The following is a 20,035-nucleotide window of genomic DNA, read 5'->3' on the forward strand; positions in this document are numbered from 1 at the left end:
TTATGTGTTGATCCTTCAGCACCACAGACCAAAGGACGAAAGACAGGCATATCAGAACAACCTGTACCTTTCTCCCTGTTTCTTCATGAAAGTCATGTAGGCGGCTCTGGTTCCCTTCAGAGAGCAGGGTGTTTGCATCCTCAACTATTTCGACGATTGGCTCATACTAGCACACTCTCGGGATCAGTTCTCGGTATGGAGTTGGATTCAGTCGAACAGACAGCATGCCTCACAGAGGAATGTGTGCGGTCGGTGCTGAACTGCTTGAATTCGTTCAAGGGCAGGACAGCGGTCCCAATGGAAATATTTCAGAGGCTTCTGGGTCATATGCAGCTGCACCAGCACTTACACCGCTAGGGCTATTGCATGTGATACTGCTTCAGCACTGGCTTCATGGCCGAGTTCCTAGGTGGGCGTGGAAGAGTGGCACTCACCAGGTCCAAATTACACTGGCCTGTCACCAAACCTTCACCCCGCTGTCAGATCTTACTTTCCTCCTGGCAGGTGTACCCCTGGAACAGGTCTCCAGGCTTGCTGTGGTTTATACAGATGCCTCCACCACTGGCAGGGGGCCACGTACAAAAGGCATGCAGTGTCTGGTGTATGGACGGGCCCCCATCTGCACTGGCATATCAATTGCCTAGAGTTGTTAGCAGTACACCTTACAAGGCAAACACGTGGTGGTCGTATACATCAACCGGCAAGGTGGTCTGTGCTCCCGAAGAATGTCACAACTCACCCGACACCTCCTCTTTTGGACTCAGAAGGTTCTGAGGTCACTTTGTGCCATTCACATTCTAGGTCTGCTCAACCATATGGCCGATGAGCTGTCTCGAGTTGCACTTCCAGAAGAGCGGCGACTCCATCCCCTTATGGTCCAGCTGATTTGGAGATGTTTCAGAGCCGCTCAGGTAGACTGGTTACTACTCCAGCGACCTCTCACTGCCAGTTGTTCCAATCCCTGACCAAGGGAACACTCTGCATTGATGCACTGGCACACAGTTGGCCACGGGGCCATGTCCCATGACCGATGAGGTGGTAAAAGGGTGGCTGTCTGCTTGCTGAAGCTGGAATGCCACATAATCGGATGGGATGGAGGGAGTTACTCTAGGCACATAGGATGTGTGGTTAACTGGTCATCCGAAGATTTTATTGTATTTATGTATGCCTTAGACTCACATTCCCTCAGCCTGAGGGCCAATAAGTGACAAGGTCTCTCACAATCTAAATAATATTTTTGCCTCGTCCTGTGTAAAATAAACTTTGGCTTTGATTGTGAAAGTAAGTCATATTTCCTAACTCTACCATGGGGTGTCAATTATCCAAATTCAATAGGAGAAAATTATTGATCATCCAATCTTTTACATTTTTAATACACTCTTTAAGCTTAGATAATTAAGAAGTTTTTTTTATTATTTTTTTTATTTTTTATATTAGATTCAACTTTATTGTCATGTAGAGTACAAGTACAGAGCTAATGAAATGCAGTTAGCATCAAACCAGAAGTGCAAGAATATAGTGTTTTATATACATATAAGTGCAAAGTAAGTGAAGCTATGATTTACAGAATGTACAGTGGGGTTGCTATTATATACAGTATTAAGCAGAGTATGTACAGAATATAAATAGGAATGCAATGTAGAGATTATATGTACATTATGAACAGCAGTAATGTAGGGTTATGTGTACATTTTGAACAGCAGCAATGTGTCACACGCCTGGACTCATTTTGTGTGTTTTTGCCCCTGTGACCCAGTTTCTGTCTTCCGTGTGTGGTTTGATTAGTTCCCAGGTGTGTCTAGTCATTTCCGCATGTGTTCCATGTCCCTGTTAATTTAGTCATGCCATCCACCTGTGTTTCCCCATTATCCTTTGTATAAAAGCCTTGTCCTTTCAGTTCTGTTTTGTCGGGTCTACTCGTCTACGTGTCAACTTGTCTACTTGTCACCTGTTACTTGCCACTTGCCTCTTGCCACCTGTTATTTTGCTACTTACCTTGCCTATGTTTGAGTTAATAAATCCTTGTTTCGTTTATCCCTCGGCTTCGTGTTCCTTCCAGCAGCGTAAGCCGTGACACAATGTAAGAACAGTGGTAATAAGAGTTGAATGAGTGTGCAATAGTATTGCTAAACAATGTATTCTATGCAAGCAAACAGTAGTGCAATAATATTTTTATAGAAATAGTTTACTGTACAATGTACAGTAAAAACGTTAGATAGTTTAAAGAGTGATAGCTTGAACAATGTGTAGTCTGTGCAAAATATGAGTAGTGCAAATATATCGTAGCTGCCCGATGAAACTCATGTATGTCCAAAACTGTTACTTTTCAGGAAGTGAAAAAAACACAGTATTTCAAAAGCAGTTGAATGTAGCGTTGTCATACTTGGTACGGCATCTTTACATGTAACCATATTCTTGCCAGTGTAATGATATAATCCACATTTGACCAAAATTGAGTTTAAATGGACATACGTGCATATTTTACAGTAACGGTGGTCGATACGCGTTCTTCCGATCATTAATTAGAATGGCCAAGTCGCGTTTCATATTGACAGATGAATACGCTCAGTTAATTAAATTCCTACATCTTAGTTTATTAAATACGCTTAGTTTATTTAATATTAATTATACATTTATTAAATGTCTCTTGCAAACTATGAACGGACAATGAATCAATACACTGACATGGTAATGCTTGACAGATAATTTGTTTGCACAGTCCTACCGTAATTTTGTCACTCCTAGACGTACGTCTGGCGTCAGGGGGGAAACGTTTACCTCGATGAAGGAAAGTCATTGTCTCACCAGGCTATGTTTATTTGGCAATGTATTGCAGAAAAGAAAAGTGAAAATGAAGATGCAGTTCCAGTAAACTCCAGTTACCAGTTCATGTACCACTTCAGGTGATTCAAGCAATACCAACTAATCAGACTCAATACTGACATTACAGGAGGAAATATAAAATAGCAACAGGCCTTAAAGGGATAGTTCACCCAAAAATGAAAATTCTGTCATAATTTACTCACCCTCAAGTTGTTTCAAACCTGTATGAATTTCTTTTTTCTGCTGAACACAAAAGAAGATATTTTGAAAAATGTCTGTAACCAAACAGTTAATGGACCCCACTAACTTCCATAGTAGGAAAAAAAATTACTATGGAAGTCAATGGGGCCGTCAACTGTTTGGTTACAGACATTTTTCAAAATATCTTTTCTTTTCAGAAAAAAAAATTCATACAGGTTTGAAACAACTTGAGGGTGAGCAAATGACGACAGAATTTTCATTTTTGTGTGAACTATCCCTTTAATGCAAGATTTTAATCATGTCTTTCCAGTCAGAATTGGCTGATAGGAATTCCAAAAATTTCAATAGATAAGACCAAGTCATTTTAAAACATGCACACAAACAATTACATGAAAATACACAATCAATAGAAAAATTAATTAATAAATTAATCAGTAAGTCAGGACAGCCCATTCATCCAGGTAGTGAAATTGCATCACTCATGGTCAAGTGCATTGTAAAATGGATGAAAGTCCTTGGGTAAAACATGTTTCAGATCTTGAAGGTGCTTGAACTTCAGGGCTTTAATTTTTGGGCCGGATGTATAGAGTGGGGCCACGATGACACACGTCTTCCTCAGGGATGGGGATGTGAAGGGTTGCCAGTTGTCAGAGTGTAGTAATTTAAACTCCATACTGCCATCCACATTGTATCTAATAGATAGATTAAAGAAAAGAAGGGGGGAGGGGTGTCGGGGGACATAGGTCACAGAGATAAGAGGGAACCAAAAGCATGTTTCAATTTATGAAACCAAATATTTTAATATGATATGGCTAATGTTTCATGTATTTGTGAAAAAGTGTTAAAAAAAAAAAAAACACCTGACTGCTCGAAGGTCATGCACCGTAGGATCTCCAACTTTGCTACCAGGTCGGACTGACTTACAGATGTTGACTTTGCTGAAGTCTTGGAAAAAGCTGTAACCAACATACTTCACCTCGTATGGTTTTGGACTGGAACGAGCTCCTCGAATAACTGCAGCATACTCAGCTGGAACATGTATGTCACGGTTTCTCAACTTCCTCTCAATCACACTGTGCACAGAGTCACATTCCATTTGTGTGTGACCTCTTTCAAGGTACTTCTGTGTCACACGTTTCTTTTTTCTCGGTAGCAAACTTTAAGAGGGCATTGCTCAGGACCAGATTTCTGTTTTGATAGCCACACCCATCACTCCAAAGGATGAATTCATTGTAAGTGGGGTGTGCTTCAAGGTAATCCACAATGCAGGAGGCGAACTCGTTGGCAGAGACCCCAGCTTAACCCTCATGCCAAAGTTATTTTTTTGCTTCATGTGATGCCATATTGTAGATGGTAAAATTATGGACACCAAGCTTCACTTTGTAGTACAGGGCAGACGCTTGAAGCTTTGGGCACAGGAGAAGGCCCTGCAGATCCATGCATGCAACCAAGGTGGTGTTGTTTGCAAGTTGTTTGTGCTTTACCTTTTCTGCTCGTGCATCATCCTTTTTAACACAGTGTTCCTCCCACACGGCAGCCTCGATGTTCCCGGCTTTGAAGGCACAGCAAGTGTCACACTGATCTTTTTTTCGGATGGAACAGAGAAAGATTTAAATCGTTGAAGGTGTTAGTTAATACTTGCCGTGACAGAGGCTGGATGCTGTGGTCTGCACATGATTGCTTATACTGTGTGTGGAGATGACTGATGGACTTGAAGAAAGGCTCCAGGTACATCTTTGATGAGGAGGACCTGCAGTAGTGCGATGGAACTTTTGGCAGATCTAGAAGGAAGGTCTTTAGGAAGTCCTGCTCCTCTGTCCTTACATTCACTCTCGCCATCTTTTCAGGACTTTCCCCTCTTCGCCCAACCCACTTTAAAAAAGTCCACTGCTTGATGCCAAGTGTAGACAGGAACATCCTTTGACAAGCTCTGAGCCTTTTACCATCTACACATAAACAACAAAAGAGAGATGCTGACCTCCGAGATTGAACCGCTTCTGTCCGGCGCCGCTTGACATCATTCACCTCCACCGATGTTTTCACATACATTCTCCTCTCTTTCCATTCCAATTTCCACCCAAAATACTTGAAAAATTTCCTCCCTCTTCCCTTCATCAATTTCGGAGCAGTGTAGTTTGCTTGATTTCTTGCAGGACACAGATTGGCTGAGCCCACTAGTAGCTGACAGAAATGTAAAAATAATGACAATAAGTTAATCACCTTTATTGACAGGTGTGTAATCCGGCTCATTTTCTGGATCGTGTTCAAGTGAGTCTGTGGCGAGGTGGGCGTGGGAAGCCGAAAAAGCTGCAGCGGGAGAAAGAATGTGGGGACGAGTGGTAATAAGGAGGTCAAATGATTAATGATTAACACCTGTTTGTAATTCCAGTGATTGGGGAGAGAGGAGTTATAAGGCGCTTATAACTAACGTAGTAACGTGCCCCCTCGAGTCCCACAGCGGAGTGGGGCCTTCCAGGGTAACAGACCAGGGACACGGGAGGGCGCCGGGGCTACTGGTCCATCCGCCCCTTTCTCCTCTCTCCACCAATCTTTTGGGCATCCTTCTGCCGCTGGGGCGGCGGGAAGGCCTGGGCCGGCCTGCTGGAGATGCGGGGACCTGGGGCATTTTCTGGACCGGTGCCCATTGATGGAAGTGGGAGCATTGATCCGGGTTCCCGACTCCCCAGCGGCTGCCCCCGATTAAATCGATTCGCACCAGCGTCTATCACCCACAAACAGATGGCTTGGTGGAACGATTTAATCGCACATTGAAATCCATGGTTCGTAAGTTCGTTAAGGAGGACGCCAAAAATTGGGATAAATGGCTCGAGCCCCTATTGTTCGCAGTGCGGGAGGTTCCACAAGCCTCCACAGGGTTTTCCCCATTCAAGCTTCTCTATGGTCGTCAGCCCCGCGGTGTGCTTGACTTCATTAGGGAGGCTTGGGAGGAGGGGCCTTCAAACAGCCGTAGTGAAATTCAGTATGTCATGGACCTTCGAGCAAAACTTCACACTCTGGGGCGGCTGTCTATGGAGAATTTGCTCCTAGCTCAAGACAAACAGAGTCGGCTGTACAACAGGGGTACGCGAGCGCGTCAATTTACACTGGGAGAGAAAGTGCTTGTGTTACTTCCAACATCCAGTTCTAAATTACTCGCAAAGTGGCAAGGACCGTTTGTGGTTACACGGCGAGTGGGGGATCTCGATTATGAGGTGGTGCGATCGGAGGGAATTCACGTCAAATTTATCATCTCAACCTTCTAAAACGGTGAATGAAAATGAGGTGACCTCGGTTGAGTTAGCTGTGACAATTTCAGCAGAGGATGATCTCGGACCAGAAGCAGCGGTCCAAACCAACCCGCTCGCTCTGGTCCCTGGGGGAGATCACCTCTCGCCGCGGCAGCTCGCCGAGGTAGCAAAGTTGCAAGCAGATTTTGCGAACATATTTTCACCCTTGCCGGGTCGCACGAATCTCATACAGCACCATATCGAAACGGTTCCCGGGGAAGTGGTGCGCAGCCGCCCCTATCGTTTACCGGAACACAAAAAAAGGTGGTTCAAAATGAATTAACGGCCATGCTAGAGTTGGGAGTAATAGAAGAATCGCATAGCGACTGGCGAGCCCGATAGTTTTAGTCCCTAAGACAGACGGAAAGGTCAATGCAGTGTCGAAATTTGACGCTTATCCAATGCCCCGAGTTGACGAGCTGCTTGATCGGTTAGGTTCGGCTCGCTTTTATTCGACACTGGATTTAACAAAAGGGTATTGGCAGATCCCCTTGGATGATCTCGGACCAGAAGGGTATTGGCAGATCCCCTTGGATAATCTCGGACCAGAAGCAGCGGTCAAAACCAACCCGCTCGCTCTGGTCCCTGGGGGAGATCACCTCTCGCCGCGGCAGCTCGCCGAGGTAGCCAAACGGACGGCTCGGTCCGTTTCTGTGTTGATTACAGAAAGGTCAATGCAGTGTCGAAATTTGACGCTTATCCAATGCCCCGAGTTGACGAGCTGCTTGATCGGTTAGGTTCGGCTCGCTTTTATTCGACACTGGATTTAACAAAAGGGTATTGGCAGATCCCCTTGGATGATCTCGGACCAGAAGGGTATTGGCAGATCCCCTTGGATGATCTCGGACCAGAAGCAGCGGTCAAAACCACCCGCTCGCTCTGGTCCCTGGGGGAGATCACCTCTGGCCGCGGCAGCTCGCCGAGGTAGCCAAGTTGCAAGCAGATTTTGCGAACATATTTTCACCCTTGCCGGGTCGCACGAATCTCATACAGCACCATATCGAAACGGTCCCTGGGGAAGTGGTGCGCAGCCGCCCCTATCGTTTACCGGAACACAAAAAAAGGTGGTTCAAAATGAATTAACGGCCATGCTAGAGTTGGGAGTAATAGATGAATCGCATAGCGACTGGCGAGCCCGATAGTTTTAGTCCCTAAAACAGACGGCTCGGTCTGTTTCTGTGTTGATTACAGAAAGGTCAATGCAGTGTCGAAATTTGACGCTTATCCAATGCCCCGAGTTGACGAGCTGCTTGATCGGTTAGGTTCGGCTCGCTTTTATTCGACACTGGATTTAACAAAAGGGTATTGGCAGATCCCCTTGTCGCCATTATCCAAAGAAAAATCGGCCTTCACCACGCTGTTTGGGTTGCACCAATTTGTCTCCCTTCCTTTTGGGTTATTCGGGGCTCCCGCCACCTTTCAGCGTCTTATAGACAAGATTCTCCGGCCCCATTGCACGTACGCCGCTGCCTATCTCAACAACATCATTATACACAGTAATGATTGGCAGCGGCATATGGAACATCTGCGTGCGGTTTTGAGGTCCTTAAGGGTGGCTGGACTCACGGCGAACCCACGGAAGTATGCAATTGGGTGGGTGGAGGTACGGTATCTGGGCTTCCACTTGGGTCATGGGCAGGTGCGTCCCCAAATTGACAAGACAGCAGCAATTGCAGCTTGCCCAAGCCCCAAGACCAAAAAGGAAGTGAGACAGTTCCTGGGGCTGGCGGGATATTATAGAAGGTTTATTCCTAAATATTCGGAGCTCACCAGCCCGCTGACTGATCTCACCAAAAAGGAAGCACCAGATCCGGTCCAGTGGACGGAGCCGTGCCAACAGGCCCTAACCAAGGTAAAGGCTGCCCTGTGCGGCGGGCCACTCTTGCACTCTCCTAACTTTAATCTCCCGTTTTTGTTGCAGACGGACGCGTCGGACAGGGGGCTGGGTGCAGTCCTGTCTCAGGTGGTCGCAGGAGAGGAGCGGCCGGTGCTGTATCTAAGTCGAAAGCTCTCAATGAGAGAGACATTCGGTGGGCTGTCCTCACTCTGCACTATTTCCTACGTTGGTATCTCGCTTTACAGCCTTTTAAATTCAAGGTGATCCACAGGCCGGGGGCCCAGATGGAGGTGGCCGACTTCCTCGTCAGGAATGGGGGGGGGGGGGGGGGGGGCTGCTGCAGGCCGGAGTGCTCCCCGGCCTGAGTCGGGCGGTGGGGATATGTGGCGAGGTGGGCGTGGGAAGCCGAAAAAGCTGCAGCAGGAGAAAGAATGTGGGGATGAGCAGTAATAAGGAGGTCAAATGATTAATGATTAACACCAGTTTGTAATTCCAGAGCAGTCCGGCGAAGGGGGAGCTGGATCGTTGAGAGAACCAGAGCTGAGCAGTGTGTGTGTGTGTATATAGATTTGTGAAGGCAGAGAGCTGAGCCGCAGTTTACTTTTGTTTATCCTGTTTTATTTTGAGTTAATAAAGAGCTTTTTTGCCACCCCTGACCTCCTTGTCCATTATCTTTCGAACTGTTTTACAGAGTCTTAGAATAATAAAGAGGAACACATTGAGTACAACGAATGTACTGTTCACATCATTCAGATATAAGATTGCATTCATTTTGAATGGTAATCGATTAAATATGCTAGATTTTTAATTAGTAATAGGCTTTAGTCTTTAAGTCCAACTCAAAACTAATGTGAGGTGGAGGCTGTAGTATAGTCTAATCTGAGAAGAAGAAAAAGAAGAAGAATAATACTTACCCTCACTGCTAGCTATTTTGGAATGATTTTCTTTATCACTTTCCAGAGAATCTAACAACAATAAAGATAAAATGCATTTAGCACACTGAATAGCCTGTGATAGCAATGAATTCTCTGTGATTAAAGGGATAGTTCGCCCCAAAAATGATAGTTAAGCCATGATTTACTTGTTCGAGATGCATATTTTTTCAGACAAACACATTTTCAGTTATTTTAGAAAATGTCTTAGATCTTTCAGTGGTTATAATGTGAAGCAATGGGGTCCGACTGCTTCAAGTCCGAAAATGTGCCTGCATCCTTCACAAAAATTATCCATCCGGCTCCAGGGGGATAAACAAAGGCCTTCTGAGGGTAATCCGTGTGGTTTTGTCATAAAAATATACATATTTAAAACTTTACAAACGAAAATAACTGGCTTCCAGTGGCGGTCGGCGCGCGTTCATGGAGATGGATGCTGGCGTATAACGTAGAACGTAGCCCAGTTATTTTTTTTATAAAGTTTTAAATATGTATATTTTTATGACAAAACTGCATGGATTACCCTCAGAAGGCCTTTGTTTATCCCCCTGGAGCCAGATTGATTACTTTTGTGAAGAATGAATGCACATTTTGGGACTTCAACGATGTGGACCCCATAACTTGACATTATAACCACTGAAAGATTGAAGACATTTTCTAAAATAACTGAAAGTGTGTTTGTCTGAAAAAAGATTGACATATGCATCTCGAACGGCTTGAGGGTGAGTAAATCATGGCTTAAATATCATTTTTGGGTGAACTATCCCTTTAAAATGTTTTAATTTAGCCACATACATTTTGATGGGTTAGTACTTGGAAATGCAACAGCAGTTTATTGGATCAAGGGAACCAAAATAACATGTGTGACAGGCTTTCATCTTAATGTGCAACACATCAATAGGCTTTAGGTTGCTGTATAGGTAGCTGCTACTGGGAGAAGATAATTTAAGCCTAAAGTACCTACCCTCATTGGCAGCTGTCTGAGAACTGTCACTTTCAAGTCAATCTAAGAATGACAGAGAGGAAAACTAGTTAACATTTCAGTAATGAATACAATGTAGACTTAATTGTTTGGCTGACTCAATTCTATTTTCCTACAAACCTTCCTCCTCATTGTTGACCCTCGCAATCACCTCAATAACAGCCCTATCATAGTTAACATTCATCAATTCACACAGCTCCTTTACAGAGACAGACATCCTGAAGGAAGGGAGAAAAACTGATCAGAAAAAATATAGCGCCATGCCCAGTCAACATTGTTTCACTTCACTTCGGAAATCCGTGCGTTAATATCTTCACAATAAGAACATAGCAAGATAACTCTAGTGCTGGACATTCTCAGCCTCTGGCAAGCGGTGATAGCAGTATGAGTGAGGCATGTTCTAGTGATAATCATGACAGTAGCATTACAGGCTATATTTTGATCAGTTTGACTAAGAAAAAAAAAGTTTGAATCTTATCAATGAGACCGAGTTTATTTACATACTAGCAAGCAAACTAATCTGTGAAGAACAAGATTAGAACTAAACTGTGGAGAGCTTCAATGTCGTACTTTCGTCAGCCAGGTTCACAAATATAAAAATAAATACAAATATTCGGTGACAATTACTTCATCTAGACCATTTACAGATAAATAATAGTTGTGAATATATAATAAACTTGAGAACAGTTGTCAAAAACAAACGTTTGCTGATGCTTTACATCACAGTGTTATTCAGCTATCCAGTGCTGAGCTTCGATGAAACTTCACGAGACCGGCGAGATGCTTCCACAGGGCGGGAGATACGCGGCGTGATTGACAGCTTTGACACCAAATGGATATACGTGAAAATCAGATGACATGATTTCACAACTTTTCATTGGCCATTTAGATATGTGAAGCATACTGTATACGGAAATGAACCTGGACATTCAATCCGTCGAAAATCTCAAAATCGGCAAAATGGACGTACGTGGTTTTCATCGGACAGCGACGATATGAATGTAAAGTACTGTGACCAATGCATTAAGAAAGCAGGTGCAGGTTAGATGGGTGGTGTGGAGTTCAGAAGTGTCACAGCCTCTGGGAAGAAGCTCTTCCTGAGCCTACAAGCGCGAGAGCGTAGGCTCCTGTAATGCCTGCTGGATGGAAGGAGGGTAAAAAGTCCATGGTTAGGGTGAGAGGCATTCTTGATGATGTTCCTTGCCCTCTTCGGGCAGTGCTTATGATAAATGTTCTCAATGAAAGTTAACTGGGTGCCGGTGATCTGTTGAGCAGTTTTCACCACCAGCTGGAGTGCTTTGCGGTCATATGCGTGCAATTGCTGTACCACACTGAGATGCAGTTTGTGAGTATGCTCTCAATGGTACAGCGGTTGACTTCCACAAGGATCCTGGGAATCAGGTGAAATTTCTTAAGGCTCCATAAAAAGTAAAGGCGCTGCTGCGCCTTTTTGACCAGGGAGAAGGTGTTTAGGGACAAGGTGAGGTCATCAGAGATGTGGATGCCAAGGAACTTGAAACTCGACACACGCTCCACTACAGCTCCATTGGGTGTGTGTGCATGACTCCTAGTCGACCAGCAGTCCACTATGATCTCCTTTGTCTTCTGGGTGTTTAGTTCCAGATTGTTTGTTGCACACCACAAAGCTGGGTGCTGCACCTCATCCCTGTAGGCTGACTCATCATCATCTTTGATCAGACCTACCACTGTGGTGCAAATTTGATTGTGGTGTTGGAGCCATAAACAGGAACATAGTCATGGGTGAATGAGGCGTAGAGAAGAGGGCTCAGTACGCAGCCCTGTGGAACACCCCGGTATTCAGGGTGATGATGGAGGAGGAGAGGTTATCTAACTTAACTTCTAACTGAGGTCTGTTAGTCAGAAAATATAGAATCCAGTTGCAGATGGGTGTGATTCCAAGCTGGCTGAGCTTGGAGATCATCTTGGAGGGGATTACAGTATTAAATGCAGAACTGAAGTCAATGAACAGCATTCTCACATGTGTATTTTGACTATCCAGGTGGGTGAGGGCAGAGTGAAGTGAGTGAAGTAGAGATGGCATTCTCTAGTTGACCTAGTGTGGTGATAGGCAAATTAGAAGGGGTCTAGTGTAGCAGGGAGACAGGATTTTAAATGGGATGCAACGAGCCTCTCAAAGCACTTGGCAATGATGGGGGTGAGTGCGACAGTACGGAATTCGTTAAAAGCCGAGGCAGTGGAGTCCCTGGGAACTGGCACGATGGTGGAAGTTTTGAAACAAGTGGGGACAGTTGCCTTGGCCAGGGAAAGGTTGAAAATGTCAGTGAAGACCTCAGCTAGTGTCAAGGATCTAGGAAGAAGGACCCAATTGCAGTGAGATATAACAAGGGTTTATTGACAAAAGACTGATACAAGAGGCTGGTGTAGTGCACAAGATACCACAACTGGAAGACAATAAACAGGAACAGCTAGGGAAGGCCACTGGGAAGGCTTCAGGAAACAACTGGCAGAATACTTTGAAAAAAAACAGAGGGGGCAGCAAGACCAGGCTGATAGAGAAGACCACACAAGGCATCATAGAACAGAGCTCAGGAACTTGTTGACCACCGACTCTGAGACAGACCAAATGCCAGGCAGGTAGAACCAGGGAAGGACACACAGGGACAGGTCAGGAACTCGAAAACAAGACTAGACAGGACAAAGCTCCACAAAAACACAAATTAAACTCAAGACAAGAATCAAAATATAAAGCAATTAACTAATAAAAGGTTAAGTAGCAAATTAAGAAATTACCAATTTAACCAACTCAGAATAGTCAAACAAAACCAAGAATCAAGACTAGAAAAACCAAATATTACAAATAAAAGCAAAAGACAAGAACAAACAAATTACTAAAACAAGGAGCAAGACAAGAACATGGAATTACAAGGACTAGACAAAACAAGGGCACAAGACCACAAGAAAGTCATTTGTAATTTTAACAAGTACATTTTCTGTGCTATGGTTGGGCCTGAAAATCTTCATAGAGATTCAGTTTTATATTTTTTTTGCAAGAAGGAGCACAACTGAGCAGGCACAGCTTTATCAAAAATTTTAGACATAAACAAGATATTTAAAATAGGTCTGTAATTTGCCAGTTCATTAGGATCTAGTTGTGGTTTCCTAATAAGAGGCTTAATAACAGCCAGCTTGAATGGATTTGGGATGTGGCCTAAATATAACGACGAGTAAATAATATTGAGAAGTGTTTTTTTCTGTTACAGATAACAACTCTTGCAGTAATTTAGTGGATAAATATATTTAGCTCATCCTGTCCTATATTTGTAAAGCATTTCAGCTTTTTTCATTTGGTGCAATGAATGAAGCTGAAGTACTAGACACTGTAGAAATTAAATGTGTCATTGTATTTCTGATGTTATCTATTTTATCAGTGAAGAAATTCATTAAGTCATTACTATTAAACTGTGAAGGAATAATTAGATTGGGTCCTGCACCTCAGATCTATCCAGTTTGTGAACCATTTGTTTCTCCACTGGTTTCGTTCAACTAAATAAATGATTATTTTAAAAGATTGACTCAAAGGAATCATCTGTTCATGAAAAAGTGACGTGACATTCAGCCAAGTATGGTGACCCATACTCAGATTTGTGCTCTGCATTTAACCCATCCAAAGTGCACACACACAGCAGTGAACACACACACACACTGTGAACACACACCCGGAGCAGTGGGCAGCCATTTATGCTGCGGCGCCCGGGGGGAAGTTTTGGGGTTCGGTGCCTTGCTCAAGGGCACCTCAGTCGTGGTATTGCCGGCCCGAGACTCGAACCCACAACCCTAGGGTTAGGTGTCAAACTCTCTAACCAAAAACAAAAAAATAATAAAGACTTCAAGTTCATCTGTAAAGCACATAAAGCTATCGTTTGAGTTGATAAACTTCTATTTCATGCATGATTCGTATGGATCTGTTAACTGAATGCAAAGTGTGAGTTCTAGGAGAATGTTTGTGTCGTGATGAGCATGTATCGCTCACTAAGTCGCTAAATGAAGAGCTGCTGCAGATTTTTTTGTTTGTTTGTTTCAACTGAGGATCAGTTGCCCTATTGATTAAAATCCCCAAACTGTTTCCTTAAATATTAAATTAATAAATGATATCAAAACAGGGGCGGATGTGTTATGATGTGGTGGGCTGCTGTGGGCCAGAAAGTCCAGGGCCACTTTTTGGTCCCAGTCTTCCCCTGTGTAACAGTAAGATCAATTCATTGCGACATAATTAAATCTAGCATATGATTAAAACAATGAGTGGGCCCGGTGACAATGAGTGGGCCTCGACTCCCCATGTATACGGACGAGTGTGTGATGTTGTAAGTACTTTTATTAAACTCGGGAAAGTTACAACGTTATCCCTCGTGCATTTTCTTTCTCGACTCTCCTTCTCTTTCCGAGCAACATCTCAACTTCACGTTACAAAGTACTAATTTAAAATATGGATTCACATTTTTTTTTATTCTGGGGAAACATTTTCTTACAAGTCATTTGCTTTGCCTGCCTTTATTCTGGCTTTGTTAATCTGTTATGTCAGGAATGATTTAAGTAATTGCCACATTTTATGCTATTGTATGCCATTGTTTTGATGAGTTGCTGAATTCTGAGAATATTGAGAGAAAAAAAAATATTATTATTTGAAACAGGGTCAGTATTATAGCTGGTATTTAGGCATGGTTTTTGATGTATTATGACAAGTAAATAAATAAATAACTAAAAGTGCTAAAATAGGTGCAATTAGCATTTCGCCGGCCCCTCCCCCAAAACGGCAATTGTCCAATCACACATCATAGCAACCGTTACTATGTGAGGCAGTTCCGACAAACTTTGACTCCAAGCAAGATGGTGAAGCGGTGCACCCAAGGCGTTTGTAAATCGGACACTAGAATAAAGCTGTAATCGGGCCTTAAAAGTTAGGCCAGACAGGACCCGAGCAAGTACATTTTGATTGACAGCTTTTTAAAAGCCCAAACCCGTTTACAGCCCGACATTATTTAAATGTACGCACGCACACAGCTCTTTTGACTTTTGTCAAGAATGAGTCATTTATACATGTTTTAACTTAATTTATACATGACTAACGTAATAGGCCACTTGGAAGTTTGAACAAAGAAATAAAATAAGTCCTCTGTGACATCGTAACATCTCAGAACTCTAAATAGCCCTAGGTATAGACTCATTTAGCCTATAAATAGGCCAACGCACCAATAAAAACGAGTCTTTCTTAAAATTTTAATTAAGATAAATTCTAAATTAAGATAGGTATTTGGCAATAACGAAATTAATTAAGATAAAGTCTCTGCCTTATTTGCTTCGCCATAGCAGCTGAAATTTAATAAAAGAATAATGCCAACATTAGCCTATATAGGCTAGCCTATATCTCTACATTATGCATTTGAGACTCAATTAGTATTTAGTTATCATTTTTAAAACCTTTACTCACCAAGATAATAATAAAAATAGCTACTCGCAATAGACAATAATAGACCATAACATATGAAAGAGAACTTTCCCGGCAGTGCAAGAGCATGACTGGTACACAAGGCTGTGCCGGTTGCATTTGAGGTACAGGTCATGGTGTTTCTCAGATTTCACTTTTTTTCCCTCCACGGCATACAGTAACCCCTTTTGCCTCGATCTGGAGGATATCGCGGATTTATTACTCCAAAAAAGGTCACTGACATGCACGGGTATACCTCTTCCCGTCATGGCAATCTGTCGCGCTGGTCGTGTTTGACCATTTGTTTGTCGGAAGTAGCAACAGTAACTAAGGGGGGCGGGGCTCGGCGAAAGGCTAATTGAATAGTGTGTTGCAACACAATGACCAAAGATATCCTTCTGACATATGATGTGTCTTTCTCAAGGGAACAGTTGTAAATGCTCATGGATTGCTTCCTATAGAAACCAGCAACCTGGTGGAGAGATGAATAATGGCTTAGCGATTAACCCGCATAATTGAAAAGTGTGTTTAAAAAGAATAGTTCATCTAAAACAACTAAATTCTTTAATTTCTTACTCATATCTTTACAGGCTGACATGGCAGAAACCACTGAAATATGTGTTCTTTTTTTTTGAGACAGCCTCTGTAAATCTCACTGCAGCCGGTATATTTTTAAAGGGGTCATATGATGTTGCTAAAAATATTTTGTGTGTGTGTGTATTTGGTGTAATGTAATGTGTTGATGTGGTTTAAGGTTCAAAAAACACATTATTTTCCACATAATGTACATTATTGTTTCTCCTCTATGCCCTGCCTTTATGAAACGCGTCGGTTTTTACAAAGCTCATCGGTCTGAAAGGCGAGGTGTACGCTGATTATACAAACCACCTGTAGTAACACACTCTTCTCTATGTCTTCAGACTGCTGTCTGTACATAATCCTAAAAAAGACTCAGTAATATGTGTATGCTTACATGCTCATGCACTACAAATCATCTTGCACTGTTCCCCAGCCAGCTTCTTGACTTACAATGTTTCTCTTTGCACATGTACAGTATTATTATTATTATTATTATTAACATTTATATATAGTATATTTATAGTCAAAACCTGTCCGTAGGTTAGTTGTGTATAGGTTTATACTGTTTTTGTATGTCTGTATTTATGTAGCACTGTGGTCCTGTGAGACACAACACATTTATGAATGTAGTGGAATGACAATAAAGTTCAACTTGACTTGAATTGATTGGCCAGCTTTCCAGTGCATTGTTATTGGCCGAATGCCTCAAGCGTGTGACGGAAATGTAACACCCCTTAACACTGTGATGCCGTGTATGCCTGACGGGTAGGATAAAATGTCAGGACACTAGAGTGATGAGACAAAAACAATAAAACCCATTACAAACGAGCCATTTGTTGCATCTAGTGGGGATGTTACTGATTATAATGACTTATACTGTCTTTTTATTTATTGCTTTGCGTATTGCACTGCATAAACATAAAACCATGTCTGCATTTGTTATCAGAGAAACAACAGACAACAAGCACTACTCTTACATATGTAAACGTAACTACAGACTGTCTGTCAGAAGTGCCAGACTGTCCTTGCAAAGTTTGAATTGCATTACTTTTTAGAAACAGACAACAGCATTGTAGGTTACTCTCACAGGAATCAGTCATTGTGCTCTGCAAAATTTGCTGCACGCATCTTATATAAAGAATATCTCTTTGGATTTGATACTTTAGTCTTTTCAACTTAACAGATCTTCTTTATGCACCAAGAGCTTGTAACACTCCAAAGAGAAAGGACAAATTGAAATTGCATTATATGACCCCTTTAATCATATAGAAAACTTTGAGATACTGGGGGTAGTGATGTGGGTTTTTGTGCAGATCAGATTGTTGAACAAAAGAATATGGAAATTGTCCTTTTGAAAATGTTATTTTTTACAGTTTGAATTTATGCATAAAGCCTAATTACTCACTGCAACTTTAATATCAGGCGACAATACTTTTCAGACTGTCATTAAATTATGAGGTGTAAAGAGATATGAATAAGGCTTTTGGGGTCTGTGCTGCCATTTGATTTGATAACTTTTAGGGTGCTGAATATCAAAGGTTTCCTTGAAATAGGGCTCATCATTTAGACAAATAGCTGTTTTCCCTAATTTTTATTGGTACAGAAGCCACATGATACCTGTTGCTATGGTGACAGGACTGGAAATATGACTTCTCAAAACAAACTGTACGCTGTGAGAGCAAACAAAGCCTTCTGCCACATGTTCATGGTCAAGCCTTGATATTTCCATGACACTCACAACTATGTTCACAATTCTGGGTTGTCTGTGGTTCAGATCTTGACTGTTCAGAGATAATAAACCTTTTTTATGTAGAGTTTAGATATTATTTTTCAGTGAATGGCTTTTTGGGACAATAGTCACTGATGATGAAGTTGGGAGCAGAAAATGATGTCATAGAAGGTGTGAGAAAGGTTCTGAATTACGTTCTCTGTATGACACACACACAGATCAATGCCCATTGTAATGCAGTGAAGAGCTTCCTACTTAAAATAAGTGGAGGGAATGATTACCATAGAGGTGCACTCTTGTGAAAGACACTCCAACCAATCTGTGAAAGTTAGATCAAAGCTGCAGGCCTGCCTATTGATATGTGCTGCGTGCAAACATCAAAAGGCTTGTAAATATGGGAAGGGGTGATGAGAAGACGACGAAATATTTGAAACAATGGCTGTTTGTCGATGAATTCAATTGTCAAAGACATTAATAGACTGCAAGAACTGAGATAGATATTGCGTAAATAAGTTTCTAACAACCTATATTTTATACATCAAACTTTGTTCTCTCTCAAGATGTTTTCTGCGAACTCTGGAAACCCAAATCAATGCAGTTACACAGAAAGAAAGACAGTGGTAACGAAAGCCAATCACCATATCAGAGCCTCACATCACCTCAGAGAGAAGAGAAAGTTTGGTAACACTTTAAATTAGGGAACAATATTCCCTAATGAGTTGTTCATTAGCACTGGCTCTTTATTAGTATTATGAGCACATATTAATGGCATGTTCTGCATGACCATATTTTAGATACATTAAAGGTACAATTTGTAAGATATTTGCAGTAAAATATCCAAAAAACACTAGGCTAGTGTTATATATTTTGTCCAGTTGATTACTAACAATATCTCTGCAACTATAGTGCTGCAACTAAAAGCATTTTCAACTATTTGTAAATCATGAGAAAATTCCCATTCTAAACAGTGACACAGGGCAGTGCAGTCGCCTGTCAATGACGTTAGTTCTTCTTCTTCTTAGTTTTATGGCAGATTGCAACCATGGCTTATCAGGTGCATAAAGCCACCTACTGTATCGGACGTAGAAACCACATGACAACAGTGTTGTAGACAAATGCAGAATAGCTTCGCAACACACTTCAACTAGAAAGAGAGGCTGATCTCGCTTGTGTATTACTTGACATGTGAGTTGTTTTGATTCGTATCTTTACAGAAAACGTATGCTATTATAACGATCAACAAGATTAGTATAATGGGACATACACGCCAAACGCGGGGATCGCGTCTGACTCATAGTCTGATCGCGTCTTTGCATTGACTTTGTATGTAATTTACTGGCGCAAATCGTTGAACTTGAGCTAAATCCATAATTTATGTTTCCGTCTGATTTGATGGCCTTCAGCGGTTGGGTAGAAGACAACAAATCCCATCATTCCACGTTCCTTGTTAGCGTCATCAAACCACGTGATTGTCATTGTTTTGATAATGCGCCCTCTAGTGGCAGGTCCTACAAACTGTACCTTTAACCCAACCCTATACCTAAACTACTACAACAACTACCTTATCAATAAGCAGGAAATAAGTAATTTATTAAGGGAAAACTAAGTCAGTAGAGAATATGTGTTCCCTAAAGGGTTTACTGAAAGTTCCCAATAATCTCTGGTAACTGAAACTTAATTTAGTTGAGATACTAATTCTTATTGCAAAAATTAAAATTAAAATTAAAAATTGATGCAAAAACTTGATAATTCCCAGGTTACTAGCTCTCAAAATTATTAATCTGAGGTTCACTAGGCCAAGAGTTTGATTTGAATTGAATCACTCATGCAGTCATTTTTTCTGCAATAATAGAAGTGAGAAAACAGTTTTATAAAGCACAGGAGCATGAAAGAATGAATCTCATTTTGTGCCCGAGACATTTGTCATTCAGTTTTTAACTGAAAGCAATTACATTAGCATTAATATGTAACCACTTTCACAGCAACCTTTCATTCTTCATTTTCAGTTTGGTTCAAAGGCTCCAAAAACTTCCGTTAGTACCTTCCACTACTGAGGTTACTACAGTAATTCTCTGTCTGCCTGTCTTTCGCAAGCTTTCTCTCTTTGTGTCATTGACTGATTGAAAATTGTAGTAGGAGCACAATGATGTGATAGGATTGCTGATGATATCCACACTCATTCCACCCTGAACTGCACTCCA

The sequence above is a fragment of the Carassius carassius genome, chromosome 24, assembly GCF_963082965.1.
Source record: "Carassius carassius chromosome 24, fCarCar2.1, whole genome shotgun sequence".
In the NCBI taxonomy this organism is placed as follows: Eukaryota; Metazoa; Chordata; class Actinopteri; order Cypriniformes; family Cyprinidae; genus Carassius; species Carassius carassius.